At 43.2% G+C, this 13,835-nt stretch overlaps 1 long non-coding RNA gene across 1 annotated transcript; it reads left to right on the plus strand.

Moving 5' to 3' along the window:
* The first annotated feature begins 395 nt into the window (after nucleotides 1-395).
* Nucleotides 396-2,104, plus strand: LOC144373629 (uncharacterized). The gene is made up of 2 exons (XR_013433225.1): nucleotides 396-1,058; nucleotides 1,770-2,104. It is a non-coding gene; the product is annotated as an uncharacterized LOC144373629 (long non-coding RNA).
* The last annotated feature ends 11,731 nt before the right edge of the window (nucleotides 2,105-13,835 follow it).

Consider the following 13,835-nt stretch of genomic DNA (forward strand, 5'->3'; position numbering starts at 1 on the left):
TTGGGCTCAGTGATGAAGACCTAGAAATGAAGCATGCATCACATCACTAAACAGACCACACAGAACCCACAGACAGTCAGGCACCCACCTGCAGTAACCGTAGAAATGCCAGTCTTTTTAAGTTGACAAGAACACAGACACTCGAGGACCTACTATCATGACTCCTAACAGCAGCTGACCCAAAAGAAGGGGCAAGAAATTAGAGTGGAAGGGCTGAGTTCAGTCCAGGTTTTACCCCCTTGCTTCTGTGAGCTTGAGTTCCTGAGCCTCAGTACCCCCTTTATGCAACAGCACAGAAACCTCCCAACTCTTTGGCTGGACTTAAATGATCACACAAAGCACTTTATATAACACGGATTTCTGTGAAGACAGTCATTAGTACTATACTCCAAGCCCATCAAAGTTTGCCCTGAAAGAATCAAAGTTACTTTCATAATTCCTTTGCTCAGAATTAACATTAAGACAGGCAGTTGAAGAAAATGAAATTTATTCCCCATTTGAAGTAAAAAAGGTAACATGCAAGTTTTAACCCCCAGTTAGGACCTGTGAATGTGATCTTATTTGGAAATAGGATCTTGGCAGATGTCATTACAATCTCAAAATAACACCATCCTGAATTTAGGTTGGACACTAAACCCAATGATTACTGTCCTTCTAAAAGAAAAGACAAGGGACTTTTTTTTTCCTTATTTTTTCCATTGGTGCATTATAGTTGTACAAAATGGTGGGATCTCTTATTACATATTCACACATGCACACAATGTAAGAATAGAATTTGGCCAGTATCATTCCCCAGGACTTCCCCTTTCTCTCCCCTCTTTCTTCCCTCTGGTCCTTTTGCTCTACTGACTCCATGAAGAAGGCTATGTGAAGATGGAGGCAGAGATTAGAGTGATATCCCTATAAGCCCAGAGAAGCTGGGAGAGAGGTGGGGAGCTCAGACCCTTCAGAAGAAGCAGCCCTGCATCTACCTCGATTTCAGACTTTGATCTTCTACGCCGAGAGAGAATGGATGGCCGGATGGCAGAGAGTCCAAAGAGAGCAATACACCATCCAAGGTGAGAAGCCTTGACTAAAGAGATTGCTGAGTCCCCTCAGCTGTTCACTCTGCCTTCCTGTCCTCAAGGATCATGTTCTCCCTTGGCCAGCAAGACTTTCTGAAGCAGCTCCTGGCACACAGCTGCTGAGTTGTATCATCATAGTTTTATAAGGCCGCTCCCCTTCTCAGGTGCTGCAGTGAATTCCATTTGATCCCAAATTATAATTAAACACTTTCTTATGGGCCTAAATATTTAATTCTTAAGGGACACATGGACAGTCTCATTCCCTGGGTCCATCAAATTTACCTTTGTAATCAATATCACAGTATATGACCGTTGGCAAATCAAACCATGACAGGTGATGATCTCTTTAGTTTTTTGTTTAGAGCAGAGATTCTCAAACTGTAGGATGCAGCAGAATCACGTAAGAAATGCTGGCTCCCTTCTCTTCATCCCCACCTCCATGTTGCTGATTCAGTAGGTCTTGAGTGGGGCAAGAGATTCCTCATTTCCAACAAACTCCCATGTGATGTCATTGGCACCACCCAACAACACTCAGAAACAGCAAGAATGGTGATTCTCAAACTCTGCTGTGCATTAGGGTCACTCCCATGCCAAGGCTGCACCACATACTAGTTAAAGGAGAATTTCTGAGAAAGAGAGGACCTGGAATCAAATGAAAACCCAGTGGCTTAAAGGCACTCTCTCTTTTCTCCTCTCTCTCTCCAGCTGGCTGTGTAAACTGGCAGGCAAGAAGATTCCCTGGCTTGGGGCCCATCTCTTGCACCCAGGCCTGAGGGCTTCATCTAAGAATGGTGTAAAGATGACAGAAACTAGTATCCTACGGAGGCACTTGAATCTCCCACTGCCTAAGAGGTCAATCTGGCAGCCCAGCAAGACAATGATATAGAGCTGGGGTCCTGTGATGCTAGGCCAGAGTGCAAAGCCCTGTTCTGGCACTTGACAATAGTCCTTCCTTATCTTTGATGTCACACTCCATGGTCTCAGTTACCTATAGTCAAATTGTAGTTTAAAAATAATAAATGGAAAATTCCATAAACAAACAGTGCATAAGTTTTAAATTGTGTGCCTCTGAGTGACATGATGAAATATTATGTGGTTCCACTCAGATCATGAATCTTCCCTTTGTCCAGTGATATATATGTTATATATGCTTCCCTCTTGTTACTCACCCAGTAGCTGTCTCAACCATCAGATCCTTTGTCCCTGTATCAAGGTGCTTATGTTCAAGTAAACTTGTCTTGACTAATAAGGACCCCAAAGCCATGAATGCTTCCTTTAAATGAAAAGGTAAAAGATCTCCATTTAATAAGGAAATTAAAGGATGGTATGCCAAACTTGCTAAAATCTACAGGAAGAAAGAACCATCTATTTGTGAAAAAATGTAAAAAATTCATGCATTTTGCTGCTGCGCCTCAAAATGCAAGTGTGCAAAAAAATATGCTTCTTTAAGATGGCAAGTCATTAAACCACAGGGTTTGATACAACCTGAGTTTTCAGGCATCTAATGGGGGTCTTGGAACTTAACCCCCCATAGATAAATGTCCCCTGCTGTACTAGCTTTATGAATTTGATCAAGTTGCTTACCTTCTTGTTTTTATTTATCTATAAAATAGAGATCATAAAAATACCTACCTCAAGTCAAAGGTATAAAAGATTAAAGGAGAAAAAATGCATCTAAAGTACCTAGCTGCATGATTTAAATGGCAGGTGCTCAGTAAATCTTAATGTCCCTTCCCCATCTTCCCCAACCATCTGTCTTCTCCTTTTTTCCTTTCTGCACTGGGCAGGAGAAAGTGGGCAGGAGAAGTAGAGTCAGTCCCTTTGTTTCTAGTTTCACTGCCAGAGTTTGGGACCTGACATCTTAGTCACTCTACTTTTACCAAAAAGAGATGTCACAGGAGCACCTCTTTTTGGTTTGTTTATTCTTCAAGATTTCTTTTAAACAAATGGTAGTGGCACATGCCTATAATCCCAGTGAATTATAAAGCAGAGGCAGGAGGATCATAAGTTCAAGGCCAGCCTCACCAACTTAGTGAAGCCCTAAGAAACTTAGCAAGACCCTGTCTCAAAAAATAAAAATGGCTGGGGATGTGGCTCGGTGGTTGAGCACCCCTGGGTTGAATCCCTGACACACACACAAAAAAGATAATTTTCTTTTAAATATACATACATATCCCCCTTCTTAAACAGCAAGGTGCTTTGTGTCTTTGCCTCTACTTTGCTTTTTGCCACTAGTTAAATATCTTGAGATCACCTCATAGCAGCAGAAGAAAATAGTCTTCTATTCTTTTAGAGAGCTCTTCGGCACTCCACTGTGTGTGTGGACATACCACACTGTGTTTAACCAGTTCACCATTGATGGATAATTAGGTTGTTGTGGTTTTTTGCTGTGAGAGCAGTGTATAGTGAACATGCCTGCGTGTATTTTTTGTATTTTTGCTGGCCTACATATATTTTGGGGGGAGCATTCCTGGGGACTCCACTGATGATGCTCCCTTCACTATAACTGCTCTTCAAGACCCTCATCCTGCTTGTGAGACAAGAATGCTAACTCCAGCCTCCACAGCCTCCTCCCCACACTACTGACCAGCCTTGGCAGCAGACATAGCAACAGGAAGATGGCATCTGCTTCCTGCTTGTCCTCCAAGTTTCATGCCAGTATGTCTTATCAGGGGATTTAATTCATAACAAGAATTCTAGCTGCAAACGGATCTAGAAAACATAGTTTTTAAGCTTTCTTCCTCTGTCATACAGGAAAGCTCACAGGAGGCTGGAGTGCCAATTAGGAAATTCAACTCACCAACTAAATTCCTTTGGTTTACAAATGAGAAAAATGAGGCTTGGGAGGGTTATGTCATTTCTTCAAGATCACAGTAATTGACTCATAGTTGGCAGCCCTGCCTTTGCCACCTTACAGTCCAGGTGGTGGGTCAACAGGAGATTTTGTGAGTTGGACTTTCAACTACTCAGAAAAGCCCTAGCACTTCATACACTTTGAAATTTTAACTTTCTCTGTACAATGAAATAACCCCACCCTCCACAAACATTCCTTTCAGATGTGTTATGCTCATTTAGTACGCATTAAGGGTTGAACTCTGTCCCACCTCTCAAATACATATGCTGAAGTCATAGCGCCCAATACTTCAGAATGTGACTGTATTTGGAGACAGGTTCTTCACAGAGCTCATTCGGAGTGGGCTCTAATCCATTCTGTCTGGTGTCCTTATAAGGAGAGGAAATAAGGACACAGACATGTACAGAGAGAAAACCATGTGAAAACACAGGGGTAAGATGACCATTTATAGGCCAAAGAGAGATGCCTGGGACACATTCTTCACAGCCCTCAGAAGAAACTAACCCTGCGACACCTGGTCTCACACTATAGGCCTCCAAAACTAAGAAATAAATCTCCACTGTTTAAGCCAGCAAGTCTGCAGCCCCTCGTTATGGCAGTCCTGACCATGCATGAAGTAGCGAAGATCTGTGAAGAAAGAAGCAGCACATATTCAGAAGGGGAGTCGTTTAGCCTCTTTAAGTTTCTTTCCATATACTTTTCTCCAGTTGCCTTACCTCTTGCTGTTTCTGGCAAGCCAGACTCCTTCTGGAATCTTCCCTTGTGAGGGGCATTTCTCTCAGAAAATACTTTCTGCCTCTCCCACAGTTCAGAAGTCTCCAGAGTGGTGGATTGGCTGCAGGTTTGAACCGTGATAGTGCCACCAGCCCTCACACAGGCAATCTGACCACCTTGGAGCTTTTGCCTCACTGGGTACCCAATGAGGAGTGTCCCTCCCTTTTCCTAACCCATCCTCTTGGGGGGCTGTGGTAGTCTTGCCCTAAATGCACTTTTCTTCATTTTCAGAGTAGGCAAATGTGGTGTACCAAATGCATTTTTAATGACTGAGATCTGCATTGAAACATACTTTCCATCTTTGCTGGGTCATTAAGTCTTCAAACTCTTCAATATTTTAATGAATTTTATAGTCTGGTGATATGTAGGCTTGTTCATGTTATTATTCCCTTGGTGTTGCCCATGAGATGCTCCGGCAAGCGCTCACCAAAGGGGCATTTAACACATGGCACTGTTCTGAATGGGTTCTTTCCTGGAAGCACAAGCCAGACTAATCCAGTCTAAAACAAGAGGAAGGAAGGTTTCCTTATGGAAAAGCTAAATGAGTGACTAGAAAGTAAAAGAGAGTTGGAAGCAAAATCCATGAGATTTGATTTTTATGGTTTTGTTAAAATTTTTTATAATTGTCTAACCCTAATGCTAACCCTGACCCTGACCCTAACCCTAGCAACCCTTGTTTTGTTAAAATTCTTTGTGCTTTTAGGAATTCAGGAGAGCTGAACATCTTCGTGGAATTAATTGAGGCAAAAGTTGCTGGTCCTAGTACATTCAAGTTACTATAACAAGATACCATAGACTGGGTAGTTTAAAACAACAGAATTTTATTTCTCACAGTTTTGGGGCTAGGAAGTATAAGACCAAAGTGCTGGAAGATTGGATGTCTGGTGAGGTCCTGCTTCCAGTCATGGTGGCACCTTCTTACTGCATCCTCATGTAATAGACAGGGCAAGGCCTCTCTCAAGGGCCTTTTTTTTAAAAGGGCACCAACACCATTCAGGAGTGACCCCATCACCTCCCACTGGCCTCCTTTTTAACACCATCACTCTGCAGGGTTGGGATTTCAACATGTGAATTTGGGAGGTGGGCTACCAACACAAACATTCTTTCTCTAGCATTGCTGGACACTCAGAAAAGGCCTGTTTGGCCAGAATGGTCTCTCTCTTTTTGTCTCAGCCCAAGTCTGTCTCCTTCAGCTCTTCTGGCTATTGGAACTCATGTGCACATTAGCTAATGAGCTAGTTTCCTGCGGGGAGAAAGAGAAGCCTTGGAGTCTTATGCACAAACCACAGGGAGGTGTTGTTGCTTCTGACTTTCAGGGACATCTCCAGAAAGTCAAACCAGTAGAACATTGAGTACTGTTCTCTCCATGGTCTGTTTTAGGTAGTTCTTTCTAAGTCAAACTGGGATCCAAGGCACATATTTTGGTATGTGCCTTAGGTATACTAGTTACAAAGATAGCAACATAGCAGACTATCCCAACAAACCTTAACTGATGTTTTAACCCATAGAGAACCTGTGTTTTGTGTGTGTGTGTGTGTGTGTGTGTGTGTGACTGGGGATTGAATTCAGGGGCTCATGAATGCTAGACAAGTGCTCTACCACTGAGCTACATCCCAGACCTTTTTATTTTTTACTTTTAGGCGGGGTCTTGCTAAATTTCCCAGGCTGACCTTAAACTTGCAATCCCCCTGCTTCAGACTGGTGAGTAGCTGAGATTACAGGTGAGCACTACTGCATCTGGCTAGAATTTGTTTATTGAATGCTCTCTTTATGTATAGATAGGTGCTGCCTAGGAGCACTTTGATCAATGTCAGACTAATATATGACAGCGATTACATGAGATAATTAACAGGAGCTGAAAAATTCATTAGTTTGGAGTGTAGTCTTTGTACTTATATTTTTTAAATTACTGTAAAATAAAATGCCCTGTTACACCAACAGTACCCTCATAAACTTGGTATTTACTGTGTTTGGTTTAGTTTTTCTTTTAAAATGGTGCTGGGAATTAAACCCAGGATCCTGTGCATGCTAGGGAAGTGCTTTACTGCTGAGCTACATCCCCACTTTTACTGTGTTTCTGGATTGGAGTGTATCAAGAGGCCACATTAAGCGATGGACCCTTACCATCAGGTTTGTGTAAATACACTACCTGTGTTCATACGATGGCAAAGCTGCCTAAGGATGCATTTATCAGAAGACATCCCTGCCATTAAGTGACACATGCTTGAATATACACAGTTCACGGCTGGGTTGCTGAGCCTTCTGTTCTGTCCCACTGGTCTATTATACTGTAGCTAAGCCAGTGCCACACTGTTGCTATTGTGGTTTTGTAATATATTTGACTGGGGAATTCATCCCTTTACTCTTCTTTTTAAAAGTTTATTTATTTATTTAGTCCCTCAAAAAGAAATCCAACTGGAATTTTGATTGGCATTGTAATGAGTTTAAAGGTTAATTGTTAATATAATTAGGTCTTTAATAAAGCTATCCAATATGTCATCTTATAAGAGGTTGCCCAATCCAAAAGCATGGAATCTATTTATTCAGATCATTTTCTGTTTCCTTATTAGAGCTTAAAAAAATGTGTTCAGAAGTTTTGTGTATTCTGAGTTAACACCTACATATTTTGTAATTCTTGTTGCTATTGTTAATGATATCTTTGTAGTAATAATTTCTAGCACTATTGTGGGTGAAGAGAGATGCTGTTGATTTTTGCAGGTCGGTCTTGTGTCTGGAAAGCTTGCAGAATCTAACTGGCTCTAATATGCTTGAATCTTTGTTATCTCTGAGTTGGTGGACATTTTGTTTTTCTGCTGCTACAGTAAGAAGCAACCCCTGCCTCTTTAGTCTCTGCAACTGGTGAGTGGTGGGGATGAGGGAAGTGATTCCCTGGGGAGGAGTGGAAATGCCTGGGCCCCTGAGATGCTAATGTCTGGGCTCCCCTAGCTTCAGAGATTTGCTCTCAGGCCACTAGATGAAGAAAAGGTAGCCTAAAGTTTTGTTAAGGGGGAGGGGGTACAAAAAGAGGGGAAGGGATATAGAAAGGAAGAAGAAGACGGAGAAAAGAAAAAGGAATAGGAGCTGAAGGGGCTTTTGCCCAAGTCAGTGGTCAGTATGGGACCAAGAAGAATCAGGGACAGGGCTGGGGATGTGGCTCAAGCGGTAGCGTGCTTGCCTGTCATGCGTGCGGCCCAGGTTCCATCCTCAGCACCACATACAAACAAAGATGTTGTGTCTGCCGAAAACTAAAAAATAAATATTAAAAATTCTCTCTCTCTCTCTCTCAAAAAAAAAAAAAAAAAAAAAAACCTCTCAAGAAAACCTGATTTGCTTGTTTCTCATTTAAAAAAAAAAGAAGAAGAATCAGGGACAGAAAAAGGGCCTTAGGTTTGAGAAGATTGGCTGGACTGAAAGACCCATAGAAGACCTAGACCTTTGGCCTCCTAATATGGGACAGGAGGGAGGAGCTCTAGCCCTGGAGACAGACTTGAACACTGAGGATCCCCTTCCCATGCTGACCAGTTAATGGACTCTCAGCCCATCAGGAGTCATGGCACTGCTATGACCATGACACCCAAAGCTGCCAGAGCCCAAGAACTTCTCAGGGTCCCAACCTCCCACATTCCAGAGCTCCTGGAAGTCAAAGCTGAACTCACAGGGCACACAGAGGTGGGTCCCTGAGCATGGTCCCAAAGAAGTTTGTTGAGGCATGTCAGTAGCACTGGGAATGTATTACTCAGCAGCCAGATTGTTTAATGAAAAGCTATAGCTAAGTAGTTTGGAAACTTCTCTGCACTGCTGAGAGATGAACTAGGCTGCCCTCTGCCCGGCACACTCTGGGGGCGCTGGAGGCAAGATGTGGTTTAACAGCCCTGATTGGTGAACCTGATTTCAGTGGCTGGCTGAGTGGCTGTAAAATCAGGAAGTGAGGAGGGTTTTGTGTTGCCTCCCAGTCCCTCCTTCAAGAGCTTGCTCTGGGTAAAAATGCCAAACACACTGGTTGTGGTTGTACTTTGCTGCCTTCTTCTTTCCTTTTGCCCCTTAACTGTCTGTAATACTGTCCCAGAATCTTCAGGAGAATTTGCTTTTTTGTGGAGACTGGGATGAGCACAGACATCCAGACAGATCTGTTTTTGCAAGGAAATAGATGCCCTTCATCCCACTAGGTGCCTGGCTCCCTAGGTCTCCCATGGAGACAGGCCTGTCACTGCCTGCATGAAGAGGCCAGACTCTCCTTGTCAATGTACAGGAGGGAGAAATAGAGGGGGGTGGGAGAGAAGGGGAGAGAATGAGAGTGAGGGATAGGGGAGAAGGAGAGAGGGAGACAGAGAAACTATTTTGGCACCAAAGAAGACAGAAAAATGGCCAGTGGAGGATGAAATAAATTAACCTGGTCCAGTAACCCAACCCAAGGGCTTGTCAAGGGCTTCAAGGGGCCAGGCAGCCAGGCCCAGGCCAGACCCAGGCATTCCCCAAAGCCTGTGGGTTAGACTGTGTCTCTGTGTGCACTCCTCATTTCCTGCTAGGGCCTGTCTCCATGCACCAAACAACAGTGACTCAGCTTTATAAATAGGACATTTACAGTGAAAATTACAGGAAATTCTCAGAGTCTCCTGCCTGGGTTTATTTTAGGTGTGCAACTTCTCCTGTGACGCCCCAGCTCCCTCCCCCAGCCTCTGCTTCTTGTAGCATCCTTGGATATCAGTGGAGGCAGCTCTGCTCTGTGCCTGGAAACTGCCCCAGGAGGTTTGAGAGGTACAGGACTGGAGGCATCAACCTCAGCTCTGCTCAGACACCCCTGGGTAACAGCAGGTCCCATGTGGCTGGCATTTCCATGTGCCCAGCCCTGCACTCTCTTACTTTACTGACTCCCAGGAAGAAGGAACATTTATGTTGAACACTCTGTGGATGAGGAAATTAGAATTCAAACTCACGTCTGACTTACTCCAGATCTCCAGTAGTCCAGTTATCTTCCCATTTATTCTTTCCCCTATGACACACTTCTTGGCAGGAGGTCTTTTCAGGAAAGCCAGAGTTGACAGCTGACAGCTGCCTACACAGGGTTGACGGCTCTGCAGCTGAGGGGCTCAGTTCATGGCAGGCTTTTAGGAACTCAACGCTCTTCAAATATTTGCTCAACAACTCCCAGTGTGCTCTGGAATGAGCAGTAGGAGCTGCCCTTGCTGAGTCACTGAAGGCTGAGGCATCTGCCCAAAAATGTCTTCCTTGTGACTCCTAGCTTCTACTCCCTCATAATTAGCCAGGGTCTTTCTTGCCAACGGGCCTGGGTGACAAGGGAGGGCTCTGCTGCCAGGCCACAGGACCTGGTGGCATCCTACCACATTCTGCAGAGGAAGCTAGTACTCTCACATCTTGTTCCACCAGTTGGTACTACCAATACTTCTGAGCTACAGAATTGTATTTCCAACAATCTGTGTCTTTTCTCTCCCTTGATGCCCCTAAGTTTCTAAGTTAATCAAGTTCAAAACAGCATCCAAACTGTTTTGTCTTCTTATGTTCTCTTTCAGTTAATGGCTTCACCATGTACATTATAGTCACTCTAGTTGGAATCCTCTACTTCTCTCCTCCTCATATTCCTGTGTGTGATTCTCCCTCCTTGTATCTTTTCTTTCTTTTTTGATACCAGGGTCTCTTAACCACTAAGCCACATCCTCAACCTTTTTTAATGTTTTATTTTGAGACCAGGTCTTACTAAGTCCTTAGGGCCTCTCTAAGTTGCTGAAGCTGGCTTTGAACTTGCAATAGTCCTGCCTCAGCCTCCTGAGTCACTGGGATTACAGGTGTGCACCACCTGTATCTTTAGTTTCATGCGGTCAAATCACTCCTTACCTCCTGAGGCCTATGCTATTTCTTTTTGTTTGTTTATTTCAATGCTGTGTATAAGCACACCTCTTCTCTCTCTGCCCTTTTCTTACTCAAGAGTAGACACATGATCCCAGCTGAGCTATTTAGAGCCATTCCCCAGGATTTTTCAAAAGGAAGCAGAGGTTAGACACCTCTTTCCTTCCCCACCCTCTTTTCTTACAAGAGATTGAACCAAGGGTGCTTTGCCACTGAGCCATATCCCTAGCCCTTTTTATTTATTTATTTTTTATTTTGAGACAGGGTCTCTCCAAGTTGCTGAAGGCCTCACTAAGTGGCTGAGGCTGGCCTCAGACTTGCAATTCTCCTGCCTCAGCTTTCCCCAGTCACTTGAATTGCAAGCCAGTGCCACAGCTGGGCTGACACATCTTTTCTCTCTAGATGCCAGCTGGAATGCTGGGGGGGTCCCAAGAAGCTAGTCCATGTGCCAGGCTGCCCGGGGAAGCCCAACTACAGTGGGGACAGAGGAGGCGCTGTTGCAGGGAGCAACTGTGGTGAGTGATGCAGAAGGTTATCAGGAGACAGAGACCCTAACCCAGTGGTCCAAAGCAGGCTCCATCTTCCCTCCAATCCATCCTCCACAGGGTCCCAGAATTTCCTTCCATTTTCCCTGATTTTTTGTTTTTATAAAGGTGAAATTATAGGGAAGTGCTGACTTTGATCACTTTGTTAAGGTGGATATCTGCCAGCTCTCTCCATTCTAAAGGTCCCATTTTTCCCTGGTCATCTGAGAATATTTAAGTAAACATATATTCCCATGCCCTTTTCTTTAGCAACAATCCCCACAGGTTACTGCAAAGAAGGCCAGGTGACACTTGCCCACACAGGGGTCACACTGGAGAGAGCCCTGAGCTTGGGAAATTAGATTCCTAATGGGCGGTAAGTCTCCTGAGCTGTTCTGTGGGAGACACCATCTTTATGACACTGGACACTAAGCTGCCTGCACTTTGCTCCAGAGGGAGACATTACCTCTGTTTTCTAAGACTATTTGCTATACAAACATTCTTAGAAAGATAGTCCAGGCAGCAAGTACCTCAGTTTGCAAGACATCCACAAATGTGAGAGGCAAAAGAGAGCTGTATTCTGACAGATCCTGAAAAATTATCTTTCTTTCCACCTCACAATCCAATCACAGATCATGTCTGTTGCTCTGCAGTAGTTCTCCATCCTCAGTGGTGGATGCTTCCCAATGTAACTGTGTTTCCCATCTTCTCTCTAGCAAGAGGCTTTCAGTGTAAGCAGTATATGCAGCTTCTGGCAAGTGCCCCTTGAGGATGGACACCATGCCTTTCTCTTTCTTTCTTCCTGTAACATAAATATTCAGCTTCCCTAGGACACTTTCTAATCCTGTCATCTACTTTATTCTTTTCCATACCAGAAAACAGCTCTCGACACATTCTTTATTTTATTTTGTATGTTATCTGTCTCTTATTAAAATTTGAACTCTATGAACAGTGTTGATACATCACAGTAGATTAGTGTCAATGGTTAAAATATTGAAATATTTCTGTACCAGTTTTGGTTACTAGTCACTGCCCCAAAGTCCCATATACCTCCCACGGCACTTTCCAGGTTCTAACTGCCTTAGTCTGTTTGTGATGCCATAAAAAATTACCATAGTCCAGGTGGTTCTTGAGGTTGGGAAGTGTTCCAATTCCCTAAGCTTTCCATCCAGTTCTGGAAGCTAGGGAGTCTAAGGTCAATGCCAACTGATTTTGTCCTGGTAAAATTTCTCTTTCTGGCTGTTTTTCTCCAAGTCTTCTCATGATAGATGAAAGAGAAACAGAGAGAGTGCACACAAGTGCACACTAGTGTCTCTTCTTATAAAAGCACTAATGTCATCAGATCAGATCCCACCCTCATAACCTCATCTAAACCTAAACACCTCCCAAAGCCTTCATTGGAAGTTAGGGATTCAACATTCGAATTTTGAGAGAACATGATTTAGTCCATTGTACCAACTACATAGTCATCGATTTTCACAGCAGGGAGCTCCCAGGACCCCACCTCTCCATTAGGACCAGTGATGTTCTGATTAATCCGAGTTCTGATTAACCTCACATGCCTGGAACATGCTCCTTAAATACTTATTGAGTTAGTGCATGATAGACTCTAGGGTGGCTCCAAGCCTTCCCGTTGTCCATTTCAACAACAGGAGCTAGAATCAGATTTTTCAGTAAATAAAGATCAAAGCTGGAAGGGATGCATGGGTGCCTATAGTCCTAGCTATTCAGGAGACTGAGGCAGAAGGATCATAACTTATGAGGCCAGCCTGGGAAACTTTGCAATACTCTGTCTCAAAATAAAAAATTTAAAGGGCTAGGGGCATAGCTTAGGGGTATATCACCCCTGAGTTCAATCCCCAGAAAATAATAATAATAATAAATAAAAATCAAAGATGGTGGAATGAGATGGACATCATTATCCTAGGTACATATATAATTGCATGAATGGTGTAACTCTACTTCATGCACACCAGAGAAGTGAAAAATTCTTTATATTGTACAATGAATCAAAGAGCTTTCTACTATTATGTATAACTGATTAGAATAAATAAATAAATATAAAGAAAACTCCAAGCAGTATTTCTTTGCTATTTTTTATTCTTAGTTGTTCAAAACATTACAAAGCTCTTGACATATCATATTTCATACATTTGATTCAAGTAGGTTATGAACTCCCATTTTTACCCCATATACAGATAGCAGAATCACATCGATTACACATCCACGTTTTTACATACTGCCATACTAGTGTCTGTTGTATTCTGCTGCATTTCCTATCTTCTACTATCCCCCCTCCCCTCCCCTACCCTCCCATCTTCTCTTTCTACCCCATCTACTGTAATTCATTTCTCTCTCTTGTTTTTTTCCCTTTCCCCTCACTTCCTCTTATATGTAATTTTGTATAACAATGAGGGTCTCCTTCCATTTCCATGCAATTTCCCTTCTCTCTCTCTTTCCCTCCCACCTCTTGTTCCTGTTTAATGGTGGTCTTCTTCTCATGCTCTTCCTCCCTGCTCTGTTCTTAGTTGCCCTTCTTATATCAAAGAAGACATTTGGCATTTGTTTTTTAGGGATTGGCTAGCTTCACTCAGCATAATCTGCTCTAATGCCATCCATTTCCCTGCAAATGCCATGATTTTGTCATTTTTGAGTGCTGAATAATAATTCATTGTGTATAAATGCCACATTTTTTTTTATCCATTCATCTATTGAAGGACATCTAGGTTGGTTCCACAGTCTAGCTATTGTGAATTG

This window comes from Ictidomys tridecemlineatus, unplaced genomic scaffold, assembly GCF_052094955.1.
Source record: "Ictidomys tridecemlineatus isolate mIctTri1 unplaced genomic scaffold, mIctTri1.hap1 Scaffold_45, whole genome shotgun sequence".
Classification (NCBI taxonomy): Eukaryota; Metazoa; Chordata; class Mammalia; order Rodentia; family Sciuridae; genus Ictidomys; species Ictidomys tridecemlineatus.